Raw genomic sequence first — 20,165 nt, 5'->3', positions numbered from 1 at the left:
AGTGATGTACTAGGAAATTCCACCAATGTAGGCCTGCTTGAAAGAGGCCCACGTGGCCCTAGAGCATAGAGGTTCTCAAGAAGGGACCCAGTGTATGATGATAGAGTATGTAACTAACTTACAGAATATTGCCTGATTAGAGGTCCCTTAGAACTTTCCCTAAGTTTGCTAACACACCCTTGGGGACCACCAAATCTGGCATTTTTATGTCTTAGTAACAAATATAGAGAACTAATTATTTAATGAGCAGCAAGATCTTACCAAGCTCTCTTACAGTAACATGGTAGCTTACTCTAATAAGAGGAAATGATTATAAAATAGTTCATTAAAGTTTCGTTCCAACTCTACTTCTGATTGAGTTTGATGGTATTATTTCCCCAAACTAGAGATTTGGGGTTACCAGGACATTCACCAAAAGATCCAAATCATGTTTATATGAAAATTCATATGATAAACAGTAATTAAATTAAGTTGGGTTAAATATTTTCATTGTTTTTACCTTATATCACTTTGATTCATTAAAAGTGAAGACTGAAATAGTAATCAAGTTTAGTTTTTGAATTTCAATGATAAGGAATGATAGAGAATCTTAATCCTGTTTTATATGGAAGTAATTGGGATTTGTAAGTTTTAGATGCCCGCACCAACCCTCATTCTTTTCAGAATTGGTTTTCTGATCATAGTGCAGCCAAATCAGCACTCAGCACAGAGTAATCGAAATATATGGTCAAAACAATTCCTCTAACTTTATTCAATCTCTTTGTTTATATAATGAAGAACTTTGCTTGTTTTTATTTCTGCTAGGCCCTTTTGGAATTTGAATTCTATCTTCCAAATTTGTACAGCTTTTCACTAAATATGGAATGACATTCTGATATTTTTTTTCCCCCTTCCAGTAAGCAAGAACTTGCTTTTCTTTGTAGAACTTAGAATAACAAAAAGAATTAACTCATCCTTGTGGTATTTGCTAAATCCATAATATACAAATGAGTGGCTAATGGCTATCTTAGCTAATAGGTAGCTAATAGAAATACCAGTATACTAGCTTGTGTTTCTTTCTCTCACTTTTTTTTTTAAATAGATTTCATTTTTTAGAGCAGTTTTAGGTTTATAGCAGAATTCAGCAGGAGGCACAGAAATTTCCCGTTTCCCCCTTGCCCCCACACAGGCATAGCCTCTCTCATTATCAGTGTCCCCCACCAGAATGGTACATTTGTTACAACTGGTGGACCTACACTGATAAACATTATCACCCACAGTCCATAGTTTATATTATCTTTCACTGTTGGTGTTGTATATTCTGTAGGTTTTGACAAATGTATAATGACATGTGTCCAGCATTTTAATGTCATACAGGATAGTTTCACTGCCTTAAACATCTTCTGTGCTCTGCTTATTTGTACTTAATCAGTATGTACCCATTCTTATGGGTTGTTTTATTTGCATTTACCTACTGACATAGGATGTGGAACGTTTTTTCATATGCTTACTTGCCATCTATTTGTATTCTTTGATGAAGTGTCCATTAAGATCTTTGGTCCATTTCTTCTTTTAAAAAAAATTATTTATTTATTTGGGTGAGATGGTGGGGGACAGCACTAGCAGGTAGGGCAGAGGCAGAGGGAGAGAGAATCTCAAGCAGACTCCACTGAGCATGGAGCCTGGTGCAGGGCTTCATCCCAGGACCCTGAGATCATGACCTGAGCTGAAACCAAGAGTTGGATGCTTAACCAACTACAACTACACCGCCCCGGCACCCCCGGCCCATTTCTTAATTGGTTTGTTCATTTTCTTATTGATGAGTTTTAGAAGTTTTCTGTATATTTTGGCTACCAGTCCTTTACCAGATACAGTTTTTGTAACTATTTTTCCCAGTTTCTGGCTTCTCTTTTCATTCTCTTGACAATGTCTTTTGAAGAACAGAATTTTTTTATTTTATTGAAGTCCATCTTATCAGTTATTTCTTTCATGGATCATACCTTTGTTGTTATCTCTAAAAAGTCACCAACAAACCCAAGGTCACATAGATTTTCTCCTGTGTTAGATTCTAGGAATTTCATAGTTTTGCATTTTACATTTAGGTCTATAATACATTTTGAGTTCGTTTTTATAAAGGGGGTAAGATCTGTATCAAGATTCATTTTTTTTACATGTGGATATCCAGTTGTTGAAAAGACTAGTTTTGCTCCATTGTGTTGCCTTTCCTCTTTGTCAGATATCAATTGACCCTATTTATGTAGCAATATTTCTGGCTCTCTGTTCTGTTCTTTTAATCTGTGTATCTGTTCTTTCACCAATACCACACTGTCTCAATTACTATAGTTTTATAGTAACTCTTGAAGATGGGTAGTGTTAGTCCTCCAATTTTGTTCTTCTTCAGGATTGTGATGGCTCTTCTCTATCTTTTGCCGATTTAAACTTTAAAATTGATTTGTTGATATCCATAAAATAATTTTCTGGGATTTTGACTGGGATGCTTTGAATCTGTAGATCAAATTGGGAAGAACAGACCTCTTGACAATATCAAATTGTCTTCTCCATGAACATGGAATATTTCTCCATTTGTTTATTCTCCTTTGACTTTGTTTATCAGAGTTTTGTAATTTTCTTCATATAGACAGGCGTATACATGTTTTGTTAGATTTGCACCTAAGTATTTCATTGTTTAGGGCACTGATATAAATGATACTGTGTTTTTAATTTCAAATGTCATTTGTTCAATAGGAAAATAATTGATGTTTATATATTAACCTTGTATTTTGTAACCTTGCTATGATCGCTTATCCTAGGAATTTTTTGTTCAGTTCTTTCAGATATTTACATAGATCATGCCATCTGCAAAGACAGTTTTATTTCTTCCCTCTTAATCCATACACCTTTTATTTCCTTATCTTATTACATTGACTCAGACTTCTATGACAGTATTGAAATAGAGCAATGAAAGGGGGCATCCCTGCCTTGTTCCTAATTTTAGTGGGAAGACTTCTGTTTCTCATCATTAAGTATGCTAGCTGCAGGTTTCCGGTAGATATATATTTTTTAAGATTTTATTTATTTATTTGACAGAGAGAGAGTAAGAGGGAGTACATGCAGGTGGTTGGGGTTGGGGAGTGGAGCAGAGGGAGAGGGAGAAGCAGGCTTCCCACTGAGCAGGGAGACCGATGTGGGGCTTGATCCTAGGATCCCAGGATCATGACCTGAGCCGAAGGTAGACGCTTAACTGACTGAGCCACTCAGGAGCCCTCTGTAGATGTTTTTTTATCACATTGAGGAAGTTCTTATCCCTTCTTTACTGAGTGCTTTTATCATGAATGGGTATTGTATTTTGTCAAATGCTTTTTCTCCATCAATATGACCATGTGATATTTCTTCTTTAGCCTGTTAATATGATACATTATATCATTTGGTTGTCAAATGTTAGACAGCCTTGCATGCATGGGATAAATCCCACTTGATTATGGTGTATTACCATTTTTGAACATTGTTAGACTTGATTTACTAATATTTTATTGAGGACTTTTGCATCTATCTTCATGAGAGATAGTGGTCTGTAGTTTTCTTTTCTTGTAATGTGCTTGGTTTTAGTATTAGGCTAATTCTGGTATCATAGAATGAGTTAGGAAGAATTCCTTCTACTTCTGTCCTCTAAAAGAGATTGCAGAAAATTGGTATAATTTCTTAAAAATAATTGTATACTTCATGAATTTCCATGTCATCCTGTCATAGAGGCCATACTAATCTTCTCTGTATTATTGCAGTTCTGGTGTATATGCTGTCAAAGTGAGAATTTAAGGGGAAAAAATGCATTTTCTTTTTCTTTTTTTTTTTTTTTTTAAGATTTTATTTATTTATTTGACAGACAGAGACCACAAGTAGGCAGAGAGACAGGCAGAGAACCCGATGCCAGGCTCAATCCCAGGACCCTGAGATCGTGACCTGAGCCGAAGGCAGAGGCTTTAACCCACTGAGCCACCCAGGCGCCCCAAAAATGCATTTTCAACATTGAAAATGCTCTGAATTTCCCAGTATTACTTTCCACAATCTCTTTTGGCTTTTTTGGCTCAATACACAATTTCACTGTGTATCAGTGATAAAGATGGCTGGATTTCAACTTTATACTTAGTGGATTGAAGATATATACTACAGTATAGGCCAACATACTCCTTAGGAGCAGGAAAGGGGATGGTTGAGCACAAGTCTAGACTGAGTCCTGTGTTTCTGATTTGGGTAAATGAGTGGAGTGAAGGTTTCACTTTAGATACATGCTTAATTTCAGCTGCCTTTGGAAGTGGGGATATCCAGCAAGCCAGTGGCTGTATTGTCAAAGCTCAAAGAACAACCTGGGTGAAAACATTGATTTGGCAACAGTTGAGGGGATGGTTATCTAAGAAGATATGAATGTTGGGAAAGTTTTCCTATGTAAAGTCCATTCCAGAAGATTGAGTTAAAAGCATTGGGAGGATTGATCTAGGAAGAAATGTAAGGCCAGAATGGCAGTGAAGGTGCAAGAGAAAATTGCTTATTAGAGGCACTAACTACAAAATTACTGGGTTTTTTTCCTCTTCGTGAATGTTGAAGGTCATTCAAAGTGAAGACTTATAACTGCAAGTTTATTATTACTATTTCTGATTATCTGGCTTAATACTTTCAGATGCCCATTAAAGTCCAGAGACAATAATTTATAGCTTTTTATTTTGAAATCATTTAAAGGTTACACAAAAGTTGCAAAAATAGTAGAGAATTCCTATATATCATTCATCTAGCTTCCACGAGTGTTAGCACCTTACATAACCATAGTACAGTTCTCACAACCAAGATATTAACACTGGTACAGTACTATTAACTAAGTTACAGTCTTTATTTGTATCTTACCAGTTTTTTTCACCATTGTCCTTTTTCTGTTCCAGATCCAACCCAGGAAACTACATTGCAGTTAGTTATCAGAGCTCCTTAGTCCTCTACTTTGTGACATTTCTTCAGTCTTTCCTTGTCTTTCATAACCTTTACACTTTAGAAAGGTCCTGATCAATTATTTTGCACACAAAAGAGGCTGCAGTTGTATGATCACATTCTGGGATTCATTCTTACACTATTTAGGAATGGAAGTTTTAGGTTTTCTAAAGACTATTTCATGTCTGTGAAGATCCTGATGTGTACGTACAGCTGCAGTTATTGTGATGTCTTACTTTCGTGGGGATCTGTAGTTATTTGGAAATTCCTGTTCCCTCCTTTCCTGCAAGGAAATGATGTACTGTCTGTCCTAGTTAGTACAGCAGTCTCTCTGTCTCCAGTAATGATATGTGGAAGATCAGGTGAGGAATAACTTACTGCCTATAATAGTTCCTAAGTTAATACATTTTTACTTTGTAAGTCATTTTGAAAGCCTTATACAGGTTCCTCAAAGTGTTAAACATAGAATTACTATACGATCTACCCAATTTCACTCCCAGGTATACCCAAAGGAATTGAAAGCAGGGCCTCAAGCAGATACTTGTACACCAGTATTCATAGTTCAGTAGCCAAAAGGTGAAAACAACCCAAGTGTCTGTCAACAAGTAAATGGAGAACAAAATGTGGTGGATACATGTAATAGACTATTATCCAGCCATAAAGGGGAATGAAATTCTAATATATGCTATAATATCTATAAACCTTGAAAAGATTAAATGGCATAAGCCAGACAAAAAGGGAAAATATTGTGTAATATTTTGATTAATATAATAATATAATACAATATAATATTGTATAATACTTATAATTCCCATATAATTCAGTTATGTAATTCATAGAGACAGAAAGTAGAATTGCACTTACCTGGGGCTGGGAGGAGGGGAAAAGGGGAATTACTGTTTAATGAGTACAGAGGGTTTGGTTTTTTATTTGGCTTTTTTTTAGTATGATAAAAAAATCTAGAAATGGTTAGTAGTGATAGTTGCCCAACATTGTAAATCTACGTAGTGCCACTGAATTGTATGCTTAAAAATGGTTAAATTTTATGTTATATATGTTTTACCACAATTTTTAAAAAGTCTTAAATAACCTTAAGTTTTCTGTCCCCCCTTATTTATTGAATTATTATAATCTAGTATATATTTTTTCATATTTCACAGATTAGATTTTTTCTGAGAAACCTTAAATAGCATTATTATAGTAAAGCTGACATTGTAATAATTATATCTCATCTCTAATTAAAAATTTGAAAAAGTCTTACCTCTTATTTATTTGAATGTGAGTAAGATAAATTCTGATACTGGTGATTAATTAGATGAAAATAATATTAGAAACAGAAGCTTATTCTGACGAGAAATTCATTTTACTTGTTGGCGTGGGTTTTGTGATAAACATTCATATGAAGTTTAGCTTCTGAATGATCTACCTGCAAAATGTACTACCTCTGGTTCTCAGTCTCTTGACAGTATGCCTCAGATTCTCCAGAAGTGAAGAGTGCAAATACGTGGTTAAATGCAGGGACGAGGGACATGCAGATTAATGAGCTTCATTTGTCCTACAGTTTGCTAGCTTGTTGAGTGTCATGATGGAGAGCCCCGACAGAACAACATGGAAGAGGGAAGATGTAATTCTCAAAAGAAGTTTGGAATGCTGCGCAAAACAAAGATAGATGTCTGCCATATTGGGTCAATTCATTAACTCACTAAATGAATATTCATTGAGCATCTGGTACAGGCTAAGCACTGTTCTAAGGGCTTAGGATATACCAAGTAACAGACAGATGTCCCTGCCCTCGTAGTTTACCTTCAAGGTGGTCTGGCCAGCTGCCAAAGCATGTTGGAACTTAAGCAGCCAGTAGAAGTGACATAAACTGCTTAGACTTCTGAAGCTAATCTGTCCCCTATTTCTTGGTCAGTAACTTGAGGCCATTGGATTATTGGTATATAGCAAGCTAATATTTGAGCCCTAGTGATGCCTTATAGAGCTCTTCTGTGGCCTCTAAGGTTTCAGACCAGTGGATGGTGTCACCGTAGTTCAAGGGTCTCTAGCATCTAGAATGGGAAGATGAACTGGCACTGTTTCAGCCCCAGGACATAGCATATTAGCAAGAGCCAGTCAGGTTATTGCAGGGTTTCAGTCTTGGACCAAAATACTATGAAAATCTGGAACTTAGATGGAGGTATCCATACAGTGGGGCTCAAACTGAGGTTCATTGGATACACAGGAATGCAGGGGCTTTCCATACACACACATCAGATCCATGCTTAAGGCAGAAATTCTAACTCCACTTTATAGGCCGAGCCCCTCGAAAGGGTGTCTGGCATACCCGCCAGTCTTGGTTAAATTGACTTGGGACATGGGCAGGGCCCAGTGTGTTAAGAGAAAAATGTCTTCAGATAAGAATTGACTATAGAATGGCAATAAGCACACTATCAGCAAATGAGAATAATTGTTAGTGTCTATTAACTAGACTCACATTTTCATTTAATCCTCAGAACAAAAGCAAACTAGGAGGAAAAGGCACTGAGATCAAAACTGTAGATGCAAGTATTAAAAATTCAGATTTAACTTGCTTAAGCAAACAAAAAAAATTCAATATTGGCTATACAGTGATGATTAAGACAGATCCTCTCCTGCTCCTTTCTCCATCCTGATCACACTATGTGGAGTGATAACACTTCCCCCATTGGGGATATTAGGAGATACCGTTATTATTTCAGTTCTGGAAATCACATTTAGTTCTAGGCACCACACTCTTAAAAGGCCACTGACAAATTGGAACATGTTCAGAGGAAAATGACCCAAATGGTGAGGGAATATGAAATCAAGTTGTATGAGAAACAGTTGGAGGAGGTAGGGAGATTTTAGCCTGAAGAAGAGATTAACCAGAGAGGATTACAGAGACCACAGTTTTTAGATTCTGGAAAAGATACTACATAGGCTAGGAATTTATCATTCTCTGCCTACTGGAGCCTCCCAGAACAAAGGCCACTGTGGAGAAGATACATCAAAAAGAACTTGATAAAAAAAATCAAGGGCCATGCCAAAAGGAATGGACACCATCGGAGGCAGATCCCAAGCCCCACATCCCTGGAGCTGTTCTAACAGAGGACGTCAGTCAGTATCTGCCCACATTATACTTTCTCCGTGGGTCTTTCCAGATCCCCATGGCCAATAACATCTCTTTCTCTTGCTCTCCCTTTGTACTTATTACCTCTCTGAGATGCTGCTATGATTTGCCTTATATTTTAATTCCATTTATATATGTCTTATCTCTCACCAGTGATTCTCAGCCCTTTCAACATAATGTATCCTTTTATATAACAAATATTTTATAACATGGCCTTTCCTATCCTGAACTGAAACTCATGGTTAGTAAAACCCTCCTCTGCATCACAGAATTCCAAAAATGCAATATACTGCCCTAGTTGTAATGCAAAGGGAAATAAAAAGAAAGTAATTAGTAATCACATTACCTGTTTTACAGTATCTCCAGGCATAACCACACTGGAAGACACAGTGAGGTAGATAGATTAGAATGCAGAGTCACCATGATTAGGACAGCCATAATGCACACTGATGCGGGTGCACTGTATGGGCAGCTCGAAAACTGTGAGTGCCTTTGCTACCTGTCATGAAATTATCCTTTTTCTTTTCTTCTTTTTTTTAAATTAATAACTTTTTTAGTTCAAAATATATATATAACAGGGGTGCCTGGGTGGCTCAGTCAGTTAAACATCTGACTTTGGCTCAGGTCATGATTTCAAGGTCTTGGGATTGAGCCCCACATCATATCTGGCTTCCCACTCAGCGGGGAGTCTACTTCTCCCTCTCCCTCTGCCCCTCCCCCTCCTTGTATTCTCCCTGTCTCTCAAATAAATAAATAAAATTTTTAAATATATATCTATATATAAATATACATATATAACATAAAATTGACCATATTAACCATTTTTTTTTAAAGATTTTATTTATTTGACAGAGAGAGAAATCACAAGTAGGTAGAGAGGCAGGCAGAGAGGCAGGCAGAGAGAGGGGAGAAAGCAGGCGGCCCGTGGAGCAGAGAGCCCGACATGGGGCTCGATCCCAGGACCCTGGGATCATGACCTGGGCTGAAGGCAGAGGCTTTAACCCACTGAGCCACCCAGGTGCCCCATATTAACCATTTTTAAGTAGACAATTCTGTGCATGTACTTAATAGTACATTCATGTTGTTGTATAACCATCACAACTCTCCATCTCCAGAACTTTTCAACTCCCCAATTTGTGATGTAATTTTCCTAAATAGTGAACAGCTAGCTCTTGGTAAAGGTCCAGACAAAACAAAGTATAGTCTTTGCTCAATTCCCATGGTTGTTCTATTTGGGAACATTCAATATGTATATGAAGCATGCAAAAGAATATTATCCATCTTCCTATGTGAAAGAGAATTAGGTTCGAAGCTCCAGTAATTATAAATGGAATATCACCTATACAGACATCCAGTGGGGCACAGGATAGTGCTTTGCTGTATTAAACAATCCCAAATATTACAGAATATCTGTTTCCATGGCACTTGTACACTAAGCACAAATAGCATCCGCCACCCCTGTCACTGTCACAACCAGAAATGATCCTATTAGTGCCCCAATATATTGTCACCATTAAGAACTGACTACACAGCGCATAAACTCCAGGAAGGCAAGACCAGTTTTGTTCTCTTACAATCTCTTTAGTACCTGCTACAAAAAGCACTCAGTGTTTGTTAAAGTTGAGAATGCTGTAGAGAAGATGCCCAGATATCCTTCAGGTGTCTCTAACTCAGCTTTTCTAAAACTGAACTAAGGTGTCATCTTCCTCTTCTCTGCCCCCACTGCCAGCCTGTCTTACCTCCATCATTGTCAGTCTTTACAACAGTCGAAAAGGCGAGCAACTGTGGACTCCTCCCTCACTGCACACATCCAGCCAGGCACCAGATCATTTTGCCTCTGCCTTTCTTGACTGGCCTCAATTTCCCCTACTCTAGCCTCCCTTTATGTCTTCACCCAGGCTATTGTAATAGCCTTGTTTCCCACTCTGTACTCTCCCCCCTTCAAATACACAGGGAATTCTGGGCACTCCACACATACCCCAGGCCCTCCATGCTTTGGTCGTATAGCTTCCTGTGCCTAGAACAGTGTTATCTTTTTCACCTAGAAAACAATACCTCATACATCAAGACCTGGCTTAAAGGCCTCCTCCTCAGCTCCCAAATCAGAGGCAGAATTACTCAGTCTGTGTCCCTGTTCATATCTCTGTTGTGGCATTTCTTGCATTAAACTGTATTTGTCCACATGCCCATGGTCTCTGCCAGACCGAGTTCCTTGAGTAGAGGTTAATCGCTCTGGCTTTGAAGACAATGGCGAGAGTTTGAATGCCACATAATTTAGTCATTCCGTGGTCCTGGGCAAAATCCTTGATCTCTTGAAGCTCCAGTTTTCTTATCTGTAAAATAGGAATAATGTAAGGCTCATAACACATTTAAGACAAAGCTTAAATGTTAATAACCATAATCATTGGCTATGTATCTGTCCAGCACCCCCAAGTAAGCATAATAAAGAAGATGCTTACCAGCTCTTTTGAGTGAAGGAAAGAAAGAACTGCTGCTATTGTCAAATTCTAGATTGTATTATTTAGTCACAAAAGCGGATGTTCTCTTTGGCAGGTGTAGCCAGTTTTGTTGTGAATAAATTTAACCATGGAAAATATTTTTTTTTGAAAGTGATCTATTTTCCAAACGTTTTTAGGTGCATTAAAAAGGATTCATTCTGAAACAGTAATGTGCAAACTCTTGGGTTTGTCAAATCTATACCCACTGTGGAAAACTCTGCTTTAAAACTCCTGTGTTTGAGATTCTGACTTCTGTCTTTCAAAATGTGAAGTGTGAGGAATGTCGGCTTCCTCTTACTTATCTGGGATGGTGAAGCACAGCAAAGCACCACTGGTTTAGTGAGCTGATCTCAGTAATTTACCCTCAATTAAAAATATATAGCCTTATTTAGCTTATGGTTCAATTGTTTCCTTGCTTTAAGAAGCCTTTCTTTTATTTGTCTCAAGTGCTGCTTGCAATATAAAACTAAATCCTAAATTTTAAAAACTTCCATAGCTAATACTCTGCTAAATGTTTAAAGCCTGACATTTAATCTGCGTGAACTGAAGCTCTCTGATTTCACTGTTTGCAGCTAGTAAATGTCACTCTAAACATTGTTGCTTTCACTCACACTTAAGCCTTTCATCTGCAGTGGGGGCAGAGTGTCAGAGAATTCTTTGTGTGCCACTCTAGCAAGGGGAAAAAAAGACTTAGCCCGGCCTTTAAACAGAGTGAAAAAAACTGCCTGGAAGGCAAAGACGACCCTGTTTTTATATGGTGTTTGTGAACACACAATCCTGACTTCTACCAGATACTCTTAAAAAGCAACTATATTAGCTCAGTCTGAACAGGGTCCCCACTGAGCTCATACATGGTTGCTGGCCAGACAGCTCCCCACTCTCTTGTGACTGGAGGGGGCTGAGAGGGTAGGGGGAAAGGGGAAGGAGATGTTGTCATTACTTTAATTTCACTTTTGCCTGCAGGAGGAATCTTGTCATCTTCTGGCTCCCCAAACTATTTTCAACCTGGGTGTTTTATTTCTTAGTTCCTGAAGGCTACTGGCACACAGATCAGCTCTCACTTTTCATCATCTTGACATGAAATGGAAAATCAGTTTGTGGCTCTTTTCATAGCCAGTGATTTACTCCTGTTCTTTTATCTGTCTCCCCTTTATGTTCTCTGTTTGGACATATTTTTATTTCCCGTGTCTGCAGCCTTTTGTTCTGCTGGGATTTCTCTGGCCATTCTTCCTTCGCCTGCCTCCTTCCTGGCCCCCAGTTCGCCAGTCCCCCAAATCCCTACTGGGCCTTCATTCTCTCTGGGTCTCCAGTCCCTTGCCTTGCCCCTTTTGTGGGCTTGCTGCTTCCTGCTCCGCTGCCAGCCCCCCCCCATCAGTTCCATACCCTGTGGGAGCCATCTTCGGGGCTTCTCCAGGTCTTCCAGGTGCCTCTTCTTTGTGTACCTACAGGGCTCAGTCAGTCATGGCCCCTGCCATAGCCAGCAGCAAGCAGACATGCTGAGCTCATCCCTGCCCACTGTTGCAGACAGATTATCAGCTAAAGTCTTAGGCATACGTGGATGTTTATGGTGGCTGATGCCAGTGCTTCCAGTTTCCCGGCAGCCATACAGAAGCATGAATTGAAACCTGGAAATAGAACATTCTACAGGAGGCACTGGAGTGGAATTTTAGGAAACCATGGGCTTTTCTATCAGACATAGATTCAAGTTTCTATTCTGTTGCTTACTAGCTTTGTGGCCTTGGACAAATTCATTCATTCATTTAACAAATAGTTATTGAGGGCCCATCATGTGTCTTGTGTTTAGCTTTTAGGGAGCCAGTTAATGGCCCTCTGTCTTCCCCTTTAATGTTCACAACCAATTGAGAAAATGACATAGGAAGGAAAATTCTAGCTTTATCAAGTGATAAAAGCTAGATTGGAGGATGTGGCTTTTATATGTGGCCACTATGGGTTCACTAAATCTTCTCCCCTGAATTAGACTTCAGGCTTGCCTCTCTTCTCTACTCAGCACACAAGCCAGGGTAAAGGATAGATATGGAAGATGGATAGGCTGGAATAAAGCGAAAAAGCCCATGGGCCTGCCAGGACTAAGCAACCTGAGTCTGTTCTAAATTCACTGCCCAGGCAAGCCACTCCTCCTCCTCAGAGAAGGGTTGAGTGAGAAGTCAGAAGACACTTCGCTCTTGCCTCCAGGGAAACCGGAGGGGTGCAGTTTCCCCCTTAACTGTGAGCATTACACTTCATCCGTCATTACCACAGTAGGCAAAATAAGTCTTGCCGGTCTGTTTCTTCACCTGTAAAATACAGATAATGATGCCTATCTCTTATTGTGGCTCTGGTAACTAAAACGAAATGTGACTATTTACAAAGAATATGAGGACCCGTTAACTTTCTTTGGTCAGGACCAGCCTGAAGTAAAATTGGTCACCACAAATCAGTGGTCTGATTTGTCTTTGATGCCCCCTCTCTCTTCTCTTTCTGGGCCCTCATTTGGTCATTTTTTTCCCCTCCTCATTCCTGTCTAAAAATAATAATAAATGGGAATACTGGTCCTCAAGTTTTGATTTCTAGTAAGCACACTGGCCAAATCTTTTCTAATCCTGGCTTATGTGTTAAACACACACACACACACACACACACACACAACAACAACAACAACAACAGCTCATTAATTTCGACAAAGAAAGCATTTAGAACAATTAAGTCTACTTTAGAACCACAAAACTGGCTGTACCTGAAGGGTCCCTGAAGGACAATACGGGGCTACAAACAGGTATTATTACATGGAAAACATGTGGCTTGATTCCTCACAGTTATTTTTGTTACATTAACTTGAGCGATGATCATGAGTTTCTCTATTCCTGTAGAAAATAATCCAGGGGAGCCTTAAAAGCACGGTGATAAAGGGAAACAATAAAGATAGGGAGTTTTAGGAAAGAACTTTTAGGGTGTTTGGACTTTATGTTGGGGGCAGCAGGAAGCCCTTGACGATAAGTGATAACACGATCAAGTTTGTATGAGGAAAAAGTCTCATGGCAGCACTGTGGAGAGTGGAGTGGAGGAGGAGGGGAGCCTGGAGAAGCAGGTAGGAGGCTCCAGTGAACCAGCTAAGGCTCACCCCAGGTAGTGGAGATCAAGGGTAGGGCCAGATTGAAGAGGCTTTAGAAATAAAATCAGCAGGGTTTGGGTGAGAATGTGGACAGAGAAATATATCAGACACTGTTTCTTAAAGTTAAAAAGATAGCACCTGGGTGGCTCAGTTGGTTATACATCTGCCTTTGGCTCAGGGTCCTGAGATCCAGCCCTGCATCTGGCTCCTCGCTCAGTGGGTAGTCTGCTTCTCCCTCTGCCCCTCCCATCTTGTTCACTGGAGCTCTCTCTCTCTCTCTCTCTCTCTCTCTCAAATAAATAAAATCTTTTATTTTTTTATTTTTTTTACTTTTTTATTTTTTTTTAAGATTTTATTTATTTATTTGTAAGAGAGAGAGAGAGCGAGCACAGGCAGACAGAGTGGAAGGCAGAGTCAGAGGGAGAAGCAGGCTCCCTGCGGAGCAAGGAGCCCGATGTGGGACTCGATCCCAGGACGCTGGGATCATGACCGGAGCCGAAGGCAGCTGCTCAACCAACTGAGCCACCCAGGTGTCCGTAAATAAAATCTTTTATATATGTGTGTGTGTGCATAAAGTTAAAACAAAAAGATTTCAAATGGTAGTGCTGCCACAGGCCCTTCCCCAGCAGAATTAGAGGGCTAACATGAGGAATCCAACATGAAAAAACAGTTGGAGTCAAAAGAGAGATGGAGTTGGCCAGTAAGAGGGGGTAGACTGCTTCCTCAGGAGGGAGCTGGAGAGGGAACCCCCTTGCAGGTCAGAGCTGAAGGGTGTGGTATAACATAGGGATTTGTCTTCCACTGACTGCAAAGAGGGAAAAAAGGAATAAAAAGGAAGACAGGAAAAAAGGAATTAACTGTGCTAGGGACATTTTGGGGGCACATGCTTTCTAGAATGTGAGGAGGTCGTAGACTCTCCTGCCTCATACACAATTATGTCTAACCAGTTTTTTCAAAAAACAGATCTTGTAGAAGTACTTAATCAGATACTTAGCCAGAAGTTATTTGTATTGTGGCTATATCTTTATTTTCTTGTGCTTTTTAATTGCATTCTTCTTTTGCCTAAAATTGCCTGGGTTAGAAAGCATTCAGGCCCTGGGACAGGCTCTCTCCTTGTAGTCTGTTTTCAATAGGATGCTATAAGAACTTTTGGATTTTAAAACAAAGCTATAAAAACTGTGAATAAGAAAAGATCAGTGAATACTTTTGCAAAGTGGAAGGGGAAGGGAAGGGGAATGATTTTATGACTTTAGAACAGTCCATGATGTTCTTCTCTCACCCTTTTATATCTATATATTGTCTAAAGATTTTTTTACTGATCGAACATAATAGCACTCAGTGGCCCTTGTAGCAGAGCATTATTAGGCATATCAATGGTGAACACACACTTTAAGTTTTGTAAGCGATTACATAAGGCAATGAAAAAAATAATTTCCTCTGTTTAAAGACTAAAACATTTCTGTTAGTTTCACAGTACTGGAGTGGATAGTTTTTAATTAATGACATGTTATAAAAAGTTTTTGTTTTTCTTTGTAGAAGCAATGACAAAGCCATTGTTTTTTTTTGTTTTTTTTTTTTTGTAGGGTTTTTTGAGGCATTTTTATGATGTTAAACCACCCACCACCACTGGAGACCCAATAGTGAATCAGCAATCACTGCCAGCTCCCCCTAAGACTTTTTTTGTGCACCTATTTTGTGCAGAGTACGTGAAAGGAGCTGAATGCAGCACCGCGTTTGTAGATCGTACCTGATGATTCGTTCATCTTACCAGGCCTTCCCCCTGCCCCGTGCCAAGAAAAATGCCAGGCATCATTATAATTCCTTATACGTGTTAACTCACTTAATCCTTACAACAACCCTATGACTTAGTTACCATTTTCTAACCCCATTTTGTGACTAAGAAAACTGGGACATAAGGAAAAAAACTGACTTACCCAAAGTTTGATGGTTACTGAGTGGCAGAGATAGGATTCAAACCCAAATAGTTCCAAACTGCAGCATCTGCCCTGTACTCATTATACTGTGCTACCCACTCGGCTCAGGATGTGACTGTTGAGTTTGTGAAAATAATTTCATAATAAAGACAATCAGTTGATACAGCCCAGAGTGATGGGCCAGTGGTAGCTCTCAGAACTACAACAAGGGGCAGGATGCCTGGAGGCTCAGTTGGTTAAGCATTTGCCTTTGGCTCAGGTCATGATCCCAGAGTCCTGGATCGAGCTCCACATAGGGCTTCCTGCTCTGCCGGAGCCTGCTTCTCCCTCTCCCTGCTACTCCCCCTGCTTATACTCTCTCTCTCTCTGTGCCAAATAAATAAATAAAATCTTAAAAAAACAAACAATAACAGGGATTTTAACATACTTGCTTATAATTAACATCAAATTTTAAAGTTAGCATCTGTCACATGTGTGAGTGCCTTGCTCTAAGTCTCTAAAATTACCCTTGCCAACATCTTCCCCAACCAGAAATTGCCCCGGTTTTGTTTTTGGACCCAGCTCTCTGTTTGAAAGACTCAAGCCACAGTGAGCTGGCAGGGGAGGCCAAATGGGCTGGACAATCAGTGGGGGCAGGAGTCAGGAACAACAATGAAGGAGTGGCATTAAAGGCTGCGCGGCGCTTATTCTCCCTGGAAACGCTCGGTCAGACTCAGGAAGTGTGATTTAATCCTGGCGAAGATAATTCCATTTTATACCCTAGAGTGGACCTCTAACAATTTTATTTTCAGTCTTGCCCTGGGAAGCTTTACCAGTAAAGAATTTGGTGTGTGTTACTTGCCCTCTTCACCAGACTGCACAAAATAGGGGTTTATTCTTCCGCCAGCCCACCTCCTTTTCCCTTAAAAGGCTCCTAACAGAGGACCTGAGAACCTGCTGCCCCCACAGAGGATGCCTGGACTGGGGCCCAGCACTGCCCTCAGCAGGGTTTAGGGGAGGAGGAAAGACTGTAATTAAGTCAAAAGAGCCACTGTTGATCTTGAAAGAACATCAACCATACAGATGGCATGAGGTTTACAAGCTGTAGTTTCCACCAGAATGTGGGAGCTTGTTTAAAATGCATAGACCTGAACTCTGGACCCAGAGATTCTGCTTTGGAAAGAATACATTTGGTGCAAGTGCCCCTCGGTGAATGTGACGTGGAAGGCAGAGAAACTCTAACACAGATTCGCTTTTCTCCTGGCTGGTTTAAAGGGGTCCCCTCTGAATGGAACTGGGGGGATTGAATGGAAACTCATTACTTCTCTCAGTTCCTACCAAGGTAGCTGTCTTCTGAGTCTCTAATAGGAAGGAGTCATTAGTGCAGCCGAACATACATAACAAAACTCAGCTAAAGATTGAAGTCCATCAAAACCTCAAAAAACACCCTGATTTTGATAAGCAGTGTCTATTACTGATGGTGTCAGGTGCACCATTGCTAGGATTTTGATCGGTGTGTGGTGGAACACTAAAGGGCAATAACTTGTGAATTCCTGAATACACAGAGTGAAGCACATGTTCTCTGGAGAATCTTGAAAGCTTATTCAAGGTGTGGAATCCGGGCATGGCTACAGAGTAGGACCATGTTTAACCACAGCAGGGTACTGCAGCTACTTAATGCATCTCAGTCTGTTGAATAGTATCCTTTGCCTTTGTGTCATTGTCTGAGTGTCTCTCTTACACATACACACACAACCAGCATCTCATAAACAAGTGCTTCTGTATATCCTTTTGACTCAGAATTAAGGAATCAGGTAATCCTCTATAAAAATTCATAAGCATTTTTTCATATAGGCCTAACTTAAAGATGTTAGGGATTTGGTTCCAGGCCACAACCATAAAGCAAATACCAAATAAAGCAAGTCAAATGAATTCTTTTGGTTTCCCAGTGCATATAAAAGTTATGTTTATGCTACACTATAGTCTACTAAGTGTGCAATATCATTGGGTCTAAAAAACTGCCTATACCTTAATGGAAATAGACTTCTTTGATAAAATGTTAATCATCATCAGAGCTTTTAGCAAGTTGTAATCTTTTTGTTGGTGGAGGGTTTTGCCTTGATGTTGATGGCTGCTGACTGACCAGGGTAGTGGCTGCTGAAAGTTGGGGTCATTGTGAATTTTTTTTTTTTTTTAATTATTTGAGTGAGCAGGAGGAGTAGCAGAGGGAGTGGGACAAGCAGACTCCATGCTGAGCATGGATCCCGATGCAGGACACGATCTCACAACCCTGAGATCATGACCTGCACTGAAACCAAGAGTTGGACACTTAACTGACTAAGCCACCCAAGTGCCCTTTGACAGTTTCTAAAGTAAGACAACAGTGGGGGCGCCTGGGTGGCTCAATCAGTTAAGCTGCTGCCTTCAGCTCAGGTCATAATCCCAGGGTCCTGGAATCGAGCCCCTAGGCAGGCTCCCTGCTCAGTGGGGAGCCTGCTTCTCCCTCTCCCTCTGCCTGCTGCTCTGCCTACTTGTGCTCTCTATCTCTCTGTCAAATAAATAAATAAAATCTTTTTAAAAAATAATAAGACAACAACTAAGTTTGCCACATTGATTGACGCTTCCTTTCATGAACAATTCTCTATAGCGTGTGATGCTGTTTGATAGCATTTTACTCACAGCAGAACTTCTTTCACAATTGAAGTCTGTCCTCTCAAACCCTGCCGCTGCTTTATCAACTAAGTGTGTTGATAAATCCTCTGTTGTCATTTCAGCCATCTTCACAGTATCTTTACCAGCAGTAGAGTTCAGCTCAGGAAACCACTGTCTTTGCTCATCCATAAGAAGCAGCCCCTCCACCGTGCAAGTTTAGTCAGGAGATCGCAGCTGTCCAGTCACATATTCAGGCTCTCCTGCTGCTTCCAGTCCTCTCCCTCTTTCCACCACATCTGCTGTTCCTGCCTCCACTGGAGTCCTGAGCCCACCAAGTCATCCATGAGGGCTGGGATCAACTTCTTCCAGACTCCTGTTCATGTTGATACTGTGACCTCTTCCTATGGATCATGAATGTTCTTAATGGTGTGTAGAATGGTGAATCCTTTCCAGAAGATTTTCAATGGACGTTTCCTAGAGCCATCAGAGGAATCACTATCCATGGCAACTGTAGCCTTATAAAATGTATTTCTTAGGGGTACCTGGGTGGCTGAGTGGGTCAAGCTGCTGCCTTCGGCTCAGGTCATGATCTCAGGGTCCTGGGATAGACCCCTGCATTGGGCTCTCTGCTCAGCGGGAAGCCTGCTTCCCACTGCCTCTCTACCTACTTGTGATCTCTCTCTCTCTGTCAAATAAATAAATAAAATCTTTTTTTTTTAAAATGTATTTTTTACATAATAACCTTGAAAGTCGAAATTACTACTTGATCCATGGGCTGCAGAAGGGATGCTGTTTTAGCATGAAAACAACACTCATGTCGTCCATCTCCATCAGAGCTCTTGGGTGACCAGGTGCATTGTCAATGAACAGTCATATTTTGAAAATAAATCTTTTTTTTTCTGAGCAGGAGGTCTCAATAGTGGGCTTAAAATGTTCAGTACATTATGTTATAAACAGATGTACTGTCATCCAGGCTTTGTTTTTCCATTTCTAGAGCACAGGCACAGTAGGTGTAGCAAAATTCTTGAGGACCCTGGGGTTTTCAGAATGGTACTGGCTTCGACTTCAAGTCACCAGCTCCTTTAACACCTAACAAGAGAGTGAGCCTGTCTTTGAAGCCTTCAAGCCATGCATTGAGTTCTCTCTAGCAATGAACATCCTAGATGACATCTTCCAATAGAAGGCTACTTTGTCTACATTGAAAATCTTGTTTGGCATAGTCCCCTTCATGACTAACTTTAGTGGGATCTTCTGGATCACTTGCAGCTTGATGTGTCACCTTGCACTCGTATGTTAGAGAGATGGCTTCTTCCTTAAATCTCATGAAACAACTTCACTAGAATTGAATTGCTTCTCTCGGTTCCTACAAATGTTCCTGTCTTTTGAGTGTATAACAGAAAAGAGTCCTCAGTGCAGGCTTTGGCTTAAGGGAATGTTGTGGCTGATTTGATCTTCTATCCAGATCACTACAACCTTCTCCATAACAGCAGTAAGGCCGTTTTGCTTTCTTATCATTTGCGTGTTCACTGGAGTAGCACCTTTAATTTTCTTCAAGAACTTTTCTTTTGCATTCACAACTTGGCTGACTGTTCAGCAACTTTTGGCCTGTCTTGGCTTTCAACATGCCTTCCTCACTAAGCTTAATCATTTGCAGCTTTTGATTTAAAGGGAGAAATGTATGACTCTTCTTTCACTTGACTACTTAGAGGCTCTGGTAGGGTTATTAAGCAGCATAATTTCAAAATCATAGTGGCTCAGGAAACAGGGAAGCCCGAGGAAAGGGAGAGAGATGAAGGCAATGGCCAATGGTAGAGCAGTTGGGATAGGCAAATTTATCAATTAAGTTTGTGATTTTTTTATGGGTAAGATTCGTGGCTCCTCAAACAATGATAGTAGTAACATCATGATCAGTG

The 20,165-nt window shown here is 40.1% G+C and overlaps 1 protein-coding gene and 1 non-coding gene across 2 annotated transcripts in view; one reads left to right on the top strand and one right to left on the bottom strand.

Annotated features, from left to right (window-relative positions):
• Positions 1-20,165, top strand: part of ALG14 (ALG14 UDP-N-acetylglucosaminyltransferase subunit) — an 88,401-nt gene that overhangs the window by 54,529 nt on the left and 13,707 nt on the right. The window lies entirely within an intron of this gene.
• On the bottom strand, positions 3,682-3,788 carry LOC123387407. Its single transcript, XR_006601864.1, has one exon. It is a non-coding gene; the product is annotated as a U6 spliceosomal RNA (small nuclear RNA).

The sequence above is a fragment of the Mustela putorius genome, unplaced genomic scaffold (genome assembly GCF_011764305.1).
Source record: "Mustela putorius furo isolate JIRA1106 unplaced genomic scaffold, ASM1176430v1.1 tig00003853_pilon_pilon_pilon, whole genome shotgun sequence".
Lineage (NCBI taxonomy): Eukaryota > Metazoa > Chordata > Mammalia > Carnivora > Mustelidae > Mustela > Mustela putorius.
Note: the sequence above shows the minus strand (reverse complement) of the source record. Positions and strands in the feature narration are given on the sequence as shown.